Source organism: Bactrocera oleae, chromosome 6 (assembly GCF_042242935.1).
Source record: "Bactrocera oleae isolate idBacOlea1 chromosome 6, idBacOlea1, whole genome shotgun sequence".
Taxonomy (NCBI): Eukaryota; Metazoa; Arthropoda; class Insecta; order Diptera; family Tephritidae; genus Bactrocera; species Bactrocera oleae.
In genome coordinates, this window is record NC_091540.1 from 47,734,472 (window position 1) to 47,749,060 (window position 14,589).

The window sequence follows — 14,589 nt, forward strand, 5'->3', positions numbered from 1 at the left end:
GTGTATAAGTTAACAATAGTTAACTAAGTCAGTCTCTTGAACTGCCAAAATTGCAACCTATGCAGTTTGGATTTCTGAATGACCGACAGCCGCAATTCAACACCTTGCAGTAGCCACCGACCGTGTGACCGGCGGATGTAACGCAATGCCTTACAAAGCAGCGTCAATGGCAGTAGCGGCGATAGTAATAGTAGATTATAAATAAGAGAAATGTTATTTTAATAAAACAGTTTAAGAACGGAACTCAACTTGTGCTTATTTAAAATAACATCATTCCGTGGTAGTCGACAACACCGTCGCTATCGCATAATCGGAAATATTATTTAAATAGTTAGTGGGTAGTCGACAACACCGTCGCTACCAATCACAACGCACATAAGTATTCAAACTACTTATAGTAAAAGTAGCGATAATAAATAAATAACTATTATTTAAATAGTTCGTGGTAGTCGACAACACCGTCGCTACCGAATAAAGGAACAATAAAAGTTTAAAGATAAAAGAAATATAACTGGCGCCCAACGTGGGGCTCGTGAAAAGTGCTGTCAAAAAAAATAATAATAATAACAAAACCCCATCGTCATTGTCGCGGTACATGAAATTCGTCGTTACGAGAAAAGTACTGAATTTAATCCGCAAATTGCCATTCCAACGTGGAAGAAAGATTACAAGCAACGTGCAAGAAGGAAGATCGGAACCAAGGAGGAAGAAAGAAGATCACAATCAACGTAGAAGAAAGAAAATCTCAATATAATTATGTAAGTTAAACCCCTTTTCATATCCGCCATATATCGACTCTTTAGTAGTATTTGTATTGACTGTAACTGTATGACTGTGTAACTGTCGACTTAAACTAACGAATCAAACGCGGGCAAGATATGAATGAACAGCAGTTGCAAGGTATTATCTATGCGGCCGTTAGTGCCGCACTGCAGGTTCAAAGAAAAGAATTCGAAGCCAGGATAGAGCAGCTTACAAACCAATTCACAACTGTGACAGCCCCCGAAATCAAGGCCTACGAGCCAATAAAAATTATAGACGGTGTCGAATGTCATGAAGGGCTGGATGCAGTTAAGTCGGTCCCAGAGTTCGATGGCTTACAGGAACTATATGTGTCCTGGCGGGAGGCAGCATCTCAAAGAATGTCTGATTACAGACGCCAGAGCGTAAATTATTTGACACAAGAAAAAAATGATGTATCCCAATACAAAAATCAACACGATCAAGCTGCTTATGATGCAGCGGCAGAAATAGAAGCTGAAAATGTAGCCGGCTATGAAACAGATACTCTTAATTTGTTAGCGGAGAAGGCGATTGGAATCCTCCATGCCAGTTCACATATTTTCCCGAATATTGCTACGAGGCAAATAGATCGGAGCAACGCTTATCGTCAGAATATGGTCTTCGAAGTGGGAGAAAAATCCAACAAGAGGTTGGGCGACAAGGTCATCCCATTGCATATTGAAGAGAAGGTTGACGCTGATTTAGGAACAACCGTTCTTATTAAGGGGAGGGTGGTTCACAAGGACAACCTCAAATGAAAACTTCCGATACAGTTATTTTGATACAGTTATTACAGAGGCGGTTATGAAGGAGGGTTTTAAGAGTTACAATAACCCAATTGCTTAGGATAGCTAGAGTTAAGGTTTTAGCGAATAAAGAAATAATAATTTTTGTAATCAGCTTCCCTAGAACTAAGTTACTATGTAAAAATATTACTATTTTTTCCCATATCGCATGCTGGCCGTATATTGCACTTGTTAGATAACATCATAGCTGACTGTGAAGGTAGCATCACCGCTGTTACTTCTTGCGTTGACACGCCAATGATAACGTTCTGTAGAGATGCCGTAAATGGAAGACGACGGTATAGTGGTGGTAAATGATGCGCTGGTCGAGGTTAGCGTAGATGATGGCCCTGAAATTTGCCCTTACCTTATTACGTTTAAACGCACCGCCTTTATCAATGGTACAAAACATGTCAACTTCAATGACTATCCGAAGAGACTTCCCCAACTGGCGACTTCAGCGCGACTCAACGTAACCTACCATCATGCCCTGCCAAGCTTACCATTCCTTCACAAGTTGAGTAAAAAGAACTTGCAACGCATCTCCGAACTACGCATACGAACAATTGCTACACCAGTCGTTACCGCCGTAATCTGTGCCATTATCTCCGTAACCACAATCGGATTAATCGTTTTACTGATGCGTCGGCGACGAAATAAAACTTCGGAGGCTGTGCGGCGAGTACTGGAAAAGTTGGGTATGGCCGAGGACGCCCATATTTTGGAAGAGGGAGTAGTTAACAATAGTTAACTAAGTCAGTCTCTTGAACTGCCAAAATTGCAACCTATGCAGTTTGGATTTCTGAATGACCGACAGCCGCAATTCAACACCTTGCAGTAGCCACCGACCGTGTGACCGGCGGATGTAACGCAATGCCTTACAAAGCAGCGTCAATGGCAGTAGCGGCGATAGTAATAGTAGATTATAAATAAGAGAAATGTTATTTTAATAAAACAGTTTAAGAACGGAACTCAACTTGTGCTTATTTAAAATAACATCATTCCGTGGTAGTCGACAACACCGTCGCTATCGCATAATCGGAAATATTATTTAAATAGTTAGTGGGTAGTCAACAACACCGTCGCTACCAATCACAACGCACATAAGTATTCAAACTACTTATAGTAAAAGTAGCGATAATAAATAAATAACTATTATTTAAATAGTTCGTGGTAGTCGACAACACCGTCGCTACCGAATAAAGGAACAATAAAAGTTTAAAGATAATAGAAATATAACTTATATATAAAACTCTATATCTATATAAATGATCATAAATATCTTAGCAAATTTGGTACACATTCCGGCGATTACCACAGCCATAAGGTGCCATTAATCTAAAACGTATAAGGTGCCGTAATTAAGCTCTCCCTTAAGATACAAAACTTAATTTAGTACAAAGAGGGTATCGGACTTAGGGATTCCCAGGTAGCGATATATATAGAAGTTGACGATCGGCGTGGCACTACCCACTTTAAGGTGAAATCCTATAACCCAGGAACTACTGCACCAAGTCCCACGAAATTTAGTGCGCAATAAAACAAATTAAATATTGTAGAAAAGGTATCGAAATATTGCACCAATCCTCGAAATCGGATCATACCTTCCAAAGTCTACAACTAACGAATATGTTGACCACAGTGCCTATGGGTGACTCTTTAGTGAAAATATCGGTCTATCTGTGAGATTTAATATTTTAATCAATGAAAATCTTTTTATGTCCCTGGGGTAAAAACAGATAAAATCGGGACAATATTTCCCTTAACCCTTAATGATATGTCGTAACCCTAAAAATAGATAATATTATATTATATCAATACTACCACCAGCCGCCTTATACTCTATATACGAATTTCAATCTTTAGGTTGGTTTTATATCGTATATATCGGTCAATATGTAAGATATCGTAGCAAAAATATACAATATCGTTTTTATTCACCAAATGTTTGTTTGTAACACATAAAACGAAACGAAATAGATATAGATATAGAGCTATGTATGTATATATAAATGTTCAGGATGATGAGGCTAGCTGAAATCCAGATGTCTATCCGTTCGTCCATCCATTTGTGCAAGCGATTACTTGAGGAAAAGTTGAGATATCTTTACAAAACTTGGTACACATGTTTTTTTGGCACCGCAAGAAGGTTGGTATTGCAGATGGGCGTAATCGGACGAGTGCTTTTGTGGTCCTTGTTTTACAATTTTTTTTTAATTTTTTTTCTTTGATACACATTGATGTTTGACGTTGAATATCTCGTTAACGCGTAACTCAATCGGATTATATCGAACATGTTTGTTGAGCAAAAAATTTCCTTCAAGTCTATGAACTTTGCAATTTATAATGCTGGTTTTTCATTAAGTTAAAAAATAAAAAAAAAAAAAAGAAAAAATTTGCCTTAAAATAGTTAAATTTCAACCGTTATTATCTTTTAAATGGTTAAGTTTACGAAAAATCCGTTAAATACCATATTGTAGAGCATTTACTTTTCTACAAAATCTGTGAAACGAGATATGCTTTCAAGTAATTGGAAGCGGATTATGGATTTTTCTATCCGACAATAAGAAAAAATAGAAAACCATCAGCCGGAGTACCTTTCGTTACAATTAAGAGGTCATACTTGTAAAGCCTTTCTAAGATGTGTCTATCAACCAATTTTACAGAACATAAAATGAAAAAACATTCTTTTTTTTACCCACCCTAGTGTATACATATGTCCCCCAAACTATTCAAGTAATCACACAAATTTGAACAGGACAAATCATTTTCTCATCGTGTCAAAAACCATAAAATCGGGTCAATACTTTCGCTAGTCTCCACATATATAACGTATTATATTCGTTATATTAGAGTTCTATGTAGAAAATGGATAAAATTGGTCAACGGATTACCTCAGCTACCATATGCTACATACAAAAATTTTCACTAATTTGCTACAAACTACTTGTATTATAGCTTTGTTCACCTAACGGTTGTAAGTATGGCCTAAAATGGGACAGATATGAAGTATATACACCCAAATGATTAGGAGAACGAGACGAGTTAAAATCTGGATGTTTGTCTGTCCGTCCGTATATCCATCTATATGTGCAAGCTGTAGCCTGAGAAAAAATTTAGATATCGTAATAAACTTGGTACATAAAAAAATGCAGGACGCCAACGTAGATGGGCTTAATCGTACTATTGCCTCTCCCACAAAACGCCATTTAACAAAACTTTTAAGGTACCATAACTAAGCACTAGCACACAGGTTTAACGTGCATATCTTCTAAACCAATCAAGCTAGTAAAACGAAGATCACTCAGAACAAATACAATAATCACCCGATATTGTGAAACGGGATGAAATCGGACGATAATCTCGACCACTCCCCATATAATCACGCCAACTACCCATTTAACAAAATTTTAAAATCTATCTGATCCTTTCACTTTCCAGTATTCAAATATAGCACCAATGAATATAACAGGATGAAACTTTGCACGAATAGTGTTTCTGGAGTATGTGTGTGTGAAATTGTCCAAATCGAACCAAAACTATTCAAGTCCCTAAGTACCGAAAATGCTTATCTTTATAGCTCTCTATGCTTAACAATTTATTAGTCGATAAATTGAAATAAATATTTGTTACAACAATTCGTGAACTCAGTCCACACGGCACCATCCCCCTCAATATACACTAAGATGGAACAATAATTCTTCATCGCCAAGTGAGACAAATTTTCCCTCAATTTGTGTCGAATTGGTTCAATTACTATTTTTACACTTTGTCATGTAGAGTAGTAGATAAAAAATAGCTATATTATAATATGCAAACAATCAACAAATAAGAACTAAAGTTCATAGGCGAAGCTGTTATATCAGTATTTTCGATCATCTAGATCAAAGTATTTAATAGTTATCAAATCTATCATAACCTGCCCAACTTGTTGTAAAACTGTATAATTTTTTCTATTATCGCAGTTTTTTTCAAGTTCTAGTTTCTACTACAACAAATTACTTACTATTTCTTTTATCATTGAAATCCATTTAGAGAAGCGATAATTCGTTGGATAGAAACCATAGATTACCATAGAAAAGTACATACGAATAAAAATATACCAAACACTATGAATCTAAATATATATTATTTTGTGGATTTTAAGCACTTCTTATCTTTTAACTGTACGGGTGCATGTTACATAATCTGAATCAAACACAATCGTCGTTTAATCAGATGTCGTAGAACTTACAAATATTCTGGAAATATACAGCCGCATGACAGCCTTCGCTAATTTACAATAATAAATAGTTATGAATGCATTTTTACTCTCGTCATATGTTGCTCAATATTATAATTGTTTTGTTCACAAAGCGGTTGCTTCTAACACTTCAAACTACGAATGAACCACAATTACAAGTCGTTTATTTTTATTACGAAAATTCACGTTCTGTAAAGAATGTGTTTCGCGCGCTTCGCTCAACTTACGGTCGACATAAACGGCCTAGTGGAGTAATCGATGATGCCGGTAAAAACGTAACCGTCAATGGCGACCATTATCGCGCAATGATAACCGACTATTTGTTGCCTGAAATTGAAGCTCGTGATCTCGGCGACAGTTGGTTTCAACAAGGCGGTACCACTTTCCACAGATCGCATCAATCAATGGATTTAATGAGCGAACACATAAGCAGATAATTTCACGTTTTGGGTCGGTCGATTGGCCACCAAGATCGCGTGATTTCACACCGTTAGATATTTTCCAGTGAGGATATGTAAAGTTTAGAGCTTATGCGGACAATCCCGCTTCGATTAAGGCTTTCGAGCAGAACATCACGCGTGTCATTCGCCAGTTACGAGTCGAAATGCTCTAACGATTCGTCAAAATTTGGACTCAATGGATGGACCATCTGAGACGTAGTAGTCGGAAGATATAATCTTCCAATAATAAATGCCGAAGAATGTTCCTTCGAATGATAATAAATATTCCTCATTAAGTTTGAGTTGTCTGTGTTGTTTTCTTTAAAAAATTAGGGAACCTCAAAATGGATTATCCTATAGTATTTTAAGAAAAACCGATTTGGGGCAAAACTCTACACAATTATCTGTCAAAATGACAGTAAAAATTCAACAAATAAAATGGAAAGTAAGAAAAAATAGTATTTTATTTTGAAGTTTGGAGCGAAGATGTGGAAAAACTGCGAGGAATTAATAAATATAGCTATGTGTTTCAGAACATGTATATGTATCTTAAATTATCTAATGCACATAAAACAAAGCTAGTACTTGGGTTTACTACACTCAATATATTATATGTCAGCAATCGTAGTAAACCAAATACCATAGTATTTGTATTATTGTATTGTACCATATGCCTGTTACCGGCTTTAGCAAATTTAAAGTTGCCTAGTTGTATTCGAGAAGTATTATTCAGTTTAATGTAAGTTTAAGTTATGCCATTTGTTGAGAAAAAATGTTCAGCTTAACTATTATTAAATTGCCGTGTTCCTTTATTATTCATGTGCTGTATCTATAGATATTCGCAAAAATGTCCAAAAATTTTCCTTCCATTCTTCTGAAATTATTTTTTACAAAATGAGACGGTAGACATTAGAAAGTTCTGTAAATGTTTTCATCGTACTAAATGTTGTGTTTAGCTCTGGCATCAAGGTTTCATATTGTATAATAGCTACCTTCACCTAAATGGCTTTACTAACACCTGCTACTAATTAAGATTGATGCAGACTTTTTCGGGTAAAAAATGGCTTATATTTTTGTATGTCTGTCGGAAATATTTCAAAAAAAGCGTCGCCCTCAACAAATTTCGAAGGACATTCGCTCATTGCTGTTTAACTGAAAAGCTTATAAATATTTCCTTTAAGAAATAAATTTCAATGTAAACCAGACGCTACAAATTCGTTTTTTATTTTACATGTCTTGAAAGTAGGTATTTATGCTCAGCCAAGGGCTGAAATGTTAATTAATTAATTTCAATCACCAAATTAAACTTTGTTAAAGCTTTTAGATAAGCAGGCGACACGTACAGAAAATGAAGTCATAAAATCGAGAAAGGATTTAAGGCATTTTTATGTATGTGTATTGTATTGTACATACATATAAGGATGTAGAAACGAACTGAAAACTGCCGAAAATAAATATTGTTATCTTATAATGTTTTATGGTATATTTATATGCGGTTATACATATATGCGGCGCAAATATTTTCGAAAAATTTTCTATTCACACATCGCTAAAAGTTGCTGATAAGGGAAATTAAAATTATATTCAAAACAAGTAAGGAAGATCTAAGTTCTGTTGTTGAAAAAATTGTATACTAAGAAATATTTCGAAAGTATTCAACATCCATTATTCATCGAAGTCGTAAAAGGATTACAATCAAATTTGGTACTTTCTTAATTTATACTATAGATCATAGACTCACTAAGCTGTATTACTACAATATATTTAACCTCGCGTCAGCTAATATTATTATACTTGTATATTAGGTATATGGGAGTTAGGGTTAAGTTAAATCACATACCATGACTAATATATGTATATACATATATAGTATGTTTTAAAAGCCTGATATTAGTTATTTAGAGACTGGGGTAAGTTTCTACCCTATTTATTATGTTAGGTACTCAGATGCGCCGTTATTAGAAAAACACGCCCATTTAATTTTATAAGGATAATTTATATATTGTCTGATATATGCGGTATAAAGTCAGCCGGAAGTAAGAATACTTTTATATTAGGTATAGGGGGGCTAAGGAAAGTATTGACCGGTTTAACCCATTTTTGGCATACAGACAAACTATTATTAGAAAAGGATTCTCTAAGAGTTTCAATCTCACATATTGGCCGATATTTTTGCCAAAAATTTAGGTATACGCCTTGAGATTCATAGCTTCAGTATCTATGGGATTGAACAGTTATGGTCCGATTTTAAAAATTTTAAACTTGAGATGATATACCTTAGTGATTGGTGTTTTATTTCTATACTGTAAATTCAGAATCATATAGAATTTAAAGTAGTGTTATACGAAATAAGCGTAATTTTAGTCTGATTTCGCCCATTTTAATACTGAAACATTGAAATATCAGGATACTATAATGTAGCGAATTTGAAATAGTTGAATATATCCTGAAATTGTGGCACCGGCTTCGATGCCATTTTGACTGTGAAATTTAATGTCTGGAACGCATTTATTTAGTGAATTATTACACTTTGTTCTGAATTTTTTAAAAAAATTTACCTCATACGTGTCCCTTGCTACTGCGATCCTCTGTATCGAATTACAGTTTTATATCCAAATTTTGTGCTTAGTTTAGCATTTTATATGTATGTTTTCGTTGAGTGTTCGTTTAATGCCTTTTTGTGGGCGTGGTAATGGTCCGATTACGACCATCCGCAATACCTCCCTTGTTTGCCAAGGAACACTTGTACATAGTTCCATCAAGAAATCAAAATTTTTATTCAAGTTATCGCTTGCACGTACAGATGGATATCATCTTAATCGTTTAGATATATGCAACTTCATATATCCAAAAATCAAAAATTGGAAAATGTTTATAGTTTCTGAAAGCACTTCCTTGGCAGTGAATTTCAAGTTCAAACCTTGCTGACTTAAGCGCTTATATTGTTTTTGCTGTGGTAATAATGTGTAATGTATATTAAATTATATCACAAGTATGGTATACACTGCATTTTTGATACGGGAATTAATACCAATAATATAATAACAACTTGCACTAAATGACCAATATGTACATATGTATGTTTGTAGGTATGTGTATACAAATTCGGTTTGAAAAGTTAGGATTACAATTAAGTACATCATATTAATATCGGGATTAAAGCATATCAGGAAAGATAGAAGTCTCGACAATTATTGGATATTTATAATAATACATACGTACAATATATACATACAAGTAAGTATGTGTTTACAAGCAGGAAACTATTTTTCGTGCACATTATATATTATAGCGCAGTATGAATCTCAATATGAATCTCGGGGTGTCATCGTAATAATATTCAAGCGCATTCTCAAAGAAATATTGGCAAATGAACTATATGTCTCCCAAATAATTTGTAAATTATCATATAACTTTATTAAAAGAAAGATGAATTTCACTTCAGTTAGATTAAATAATTTTTTTAGCTGGAACTATTTAACTTACTTCCACTAACTTTAGTTTTAATTATATAGTTTTACTTACTTACTTTAAGATTTGCTTACACCCCATGTACATGAAATTCAGGTTAACATTTGAAATTAATAGCAGTGCATAGAATTGGAAAAATATTTACTGAAAACACAAATTCACACACAACAACAAGAAAGCAATTATAAGAAGTAGCGTCCATATTATTGGACATAGCGCGACGCTGTATTAGCACATACAAAGGCACCAAATGTAAAGACAGATATTGACGCTGACTTGCATAGATATTAAAATTTATTAATAAGCCAATAGTAATCATTAGTCGAAAAATGCTAATGCGCAGATAAATAAATTGTTCACGATTTTAGTGATTCCTTTATGTCTAATTTGAAGACGCATTTGGAATATTTTCCGATGGCTAAATATGTAATTAAGGCAAAGAGAACCATTATCAAATAACAGTTTTATTGAAATTGCATAAAAACACCCATGTTTAATTATGAATGAATTAAGAATGATACATATATAAATTGTTTTGGAGTTAAAGTCTGATTACAATCAATGTAAAAATGATATACTCGTTTTTTACGCAATTAAATGGATCCGTTTTCATAACGTGGTATGCAATGAAATCAATCTAAATCTTCTCCCTAACCCCAATATAACCATTAGAACAATAACAATGATAACTCGTTATTATACTTAAGCTAGCAAAGTTTGAAATTAATGGGAAGGATCAACACGTTGATCGCAAAATATTCCAACAAATTTTACTGGCATAATAATATTTGGGATCAAGAATTAATGATATCGGTCTCGAGTGTATGTGATCAATTTTAAATATCATAACATTCACATTCAATAACATTCGTGTATAATATTATTGACCTTTCCTAACCGCTACGAACGATGCGAAGTCAATATAGCCTGATGGCAATGTTAAAGAGATATGACATGTTCAAATGACTTATGTGTATCATTACAGGGCATTATCATAAATCTTATTATTTAAGAAATTCTTTCCTAGCGCCAAGTGTAATATATACGACTATATATACTTTTAGCGTATGGAATGCATAATTTAATAGGTAAGCAGATCCACTCTGTCGTTATATGAAGTATATATACATACATACATTTACCTATTATGTGTATTATAATATTTATATATATAAATATATGATTTGTAAGGCTAAAACTCTATGCGTACACGAAAACACCAAGTACGAGTATAATCAGAGAACATACAACAACGAGAAGTATGTATGTATATAATTTTAGCGCCGTAGTACCATTTTAGCTTAATATACCTTAATATAAATTATTGATTCTTTCTAAAACTACTTATTTTATAAATTACTATCAAGGATACACATATTTGTATGCATTAAAAGTATTTGACCAAACTTTATCAGAGAATCAAAGTATTCATACATACGCATGATAATGGTACGAGTTTTGGCATATGTAATGCTTTAGTAAATTTAACCTTTCTAGTCTTATTTTTTGTTCCTTTATTATACAAAAATTGTTAACAGTTATGTTATTTACCCATTCCATAAAATAAACTGAGATGGAGAAGTGCAATGTTTTGGTTTAGAGTGGGTCACTTTTTTTAAAGTATTTTGCCGGCTTTGATCCTTGCAAGTTGCCAGAGTCTAAAATATTCAGTTATACCCGAATTTAGCCCTTTCTTACTTGTAATACCTGTCTTATGAACGCTCTACGATATATTTCAAATCTTACAGATCACGTTTTCAAAGTCTGTGTGCTTCATAACTTCATAATAATTTCTGCCGATTTATTTCGAAAACATTCGCACTTTTCCAAAAAAATTTAAATTGCAAAATACCCAAAACTAATCGAGATAGATATGTTATATCTATATAAATGATCAGGATCACGAGCTGTGTTGAAATCCGGCGGACTGTCTGTCCGACCGCCTGCCCGTCTATAGGTAGATTAAAAATTGATATATCTTGATGAAACTTGGTATACATATATCCTCTGCACCATAAAAAGTTCGGTATTGTATATAAGCATAATCAAACCACTATGACAAAAATCTCCTTTAATCGAAAAAAATTAAATTGCCATAACTAAGCCGAAAATTAAGGGTTGAAAACTGGAATTTGGTATAGAAGATTGCAGAAGTGAGGGGCACCTGTGGTTTTGAAAATCTTTATAGAGTGAGCCTGGTCTTTTAACTCGACCGCCCCTGATGCATTTTAGGTTGCAGTTTAACACTCAATAAACTTATACGGACAGACAACATAACATGTCCACAACGATTGCCCACTCTTGTAAGCCTTAAAAAAAAAAGATCAGAATACCCACACTACACGCTCACACATGCAGAAATGTTCACAGCAGGTGAGACACGGCACCATATGTTGTATGTTGATGAAACATGAAAGGTAAAACATGCTCGGCAACGAATTTTGTACGAAAAGTTTTTGAGAACACTCACAAGGACAATTCATTGTGCACATGGTTTGTATTCGTGTACATATTATGATATTAATAATAGCGTGTCCGTTATTTCCCAAGTTGTTATTTTTGTTTGTAAAAATTCTTATGCAACCTAAACAAACTTTTTATTCTCAATTTATACCGTGCTTAAGTTATATTTCGTGTGTAAGTATTTCTTGATATTTTAAATTAAACAAGTGAAACTACAACCTTACAAAAATTATATTCTATTACAGACTTTTCCGCTCTACAAAAATGTTTAAATAGTTTTTCAATCAAACCATTCCTTTATAAGTTATACGCAATTAAAATTATACATCAAGCGTATTGAACATTCATATAAGTTTCCTTAACATGTATACAGTACCATGTCGTATGTTATGACCACACATAATTTATAAGGCACTTATATGAATTCTTTAGGGGGCGTTTACAAAAAAGATCAACTTCGGAAATAACAGATACCCTAATGTAGGTATATGTACATAAATAAATATGCACAACGAATGCATATTATTAGCTTCTACTAAAAAGGTTTAGCGCTTGTAATTTTCTTTCAACATATTTTATACTGGTTCGTAGACATAGAAAATCACTTAAGAAATTGTATTAAAGATGAGTATTGGCTCAATTTTCTCAATACACTTGAGCATACAATATTATGCATATTACAAAAAAATATAAGCATTCTAAACTTGTTATTAAATTTACGCTGCAAGAAGTAGACATACTCAAAGGTATTGTGCTGGTATCCCAACCAGAAAAGTACAATAGATGTACGAGTATGTATGATATGGCTGGCACTCAAATCAGGCAAGCGAAATGTGGAGCAGGTGATGTTAACTAGGAAAATGCGGTAAAAAATATTGCGTCTCATATTATGCATATACAAGTGTTGCTAAATTATGAACTTCTTTTGTCGATTTACGAAAATTAAAAAATGTTGGATCCGGTACTCATGTCATTGATCTAATTCAATCTTTATGCAATAATTTAATATTATATATTAGTATTAATTATGAGCAAATTTTAAGAAATTATAATATTGTCAAAATTTTTATTTAAATGGCTCAGGTCGTATAACAACAAAATACAATGCTGCAAATTTACTAAATCATTAAAATTTATTGATACTAAATATTGTATAAAAGTTCCTTCTATAATGCATAAATCTCTATTACTAACATCAACGTTAATCTTCTGTGAAAGTTCAGTCAAAAATAATTCATCAGTGGTAATACAAGGTGGCATAAGTATATCACCGTCAAGGTATTGTATGTATATTTATATACCCAAGGAAACAGGAAAAGAGCGCGTTATCTCCTAATTAAATACATTCGAATTATAAGTGTTATACACTAAAGCGACTCTAATCTACATTGTGCCGATTTATTCATCGAATATGATTTAAGTGTATTCATTAAGATATATTTTTATTTCTCTTCTTAACATTGAGATCCGGTCGTTTTATATTATATTCTCGCATATACTATTTTCTCTTTTATACTCTTGCAACATATTTCTACATAATTTAATAGTTTCGTTCAACTAACATTTGTTTGTATCACCTAAAACTAGTCGATATAGATATAGCGTTCAAAGAAAAAGGTGAATTTTGAATTTTTTTGAAAATTACTTATTTATTCATCAATATCTTTTTTTCCCCTTCAAAATAATCCCCCTCGGATATAATACAATTGTGCCAACGCTTTTTCCAATCCTCGAAACACTTCTGAAATAATTAATTTTAAGTACTGGACCAAAGTGTGTAAAGATTCCATGTTGAAAACACACGAAAACTCAGTTTTTTTTTATTTTTGAATTCTATAGCTTAGCAGCATTGCCAGACATCACTTTGACCAAAGTCGGTTTTTTTCAGAAACGAACGCTCTACAAAAGTAACTCCTTGCATATCGTAGATGAGAAACCTTAATGAAACTCAAAGATCATCTTTTTCTGTTAATGATTTGTGGTGATGTAAAAAATAGACAAAATCGGGTCAAAAGTAGCCGCCATATCTCCCATATACAAGTATGTACATAGTATAAAATTTTATCTCCGGTTTTTTTTTTTAACCGTATATATCGGCCAATATGTAAAATATCTAAGCAACATTAACTGAGTGTATTATAGTGAATATACTATCGTTTAATGCGGAAAATATGTATAATTGGTATACGAAATACCTCGACATCCATATAGTAAATAAAATGATTTCCCTTCTTGTAACAAACCAAATTGCTTGAAAATATGTGTACCAGAGCAATGTCAACTAAAGTCATAGTGATATTAATTTTATAGCGGTTGGGGTAATATAACTTGAAATCCACGCTCTTTCAATTTCATTAACCCATTTCCACTGTTCGATAGATAAAACTGTTTAGGACGAATGTAA

The 14,589-nt window shown here is 33.2% G+C and overlaps 1 long non-coding RNA gene across 1 annotated transcript; it reads left to right on the top strand.

The window, feature by feature from the left end:
* LOC138857803 (uncharacterized) lies at window positions 1-2,539 on the top strand. The gene is made up of 2 exons (XR_011396998.1): window positions 1-758; window positions 1,765-2,539. It is a non-coding gene; the product is annotated as an uncharacterized lncRNA (long non-coding RNA).
* The last annotated feature ends 12,050 nt before the right edge of the window (window positions 2,540-14,589 follow it).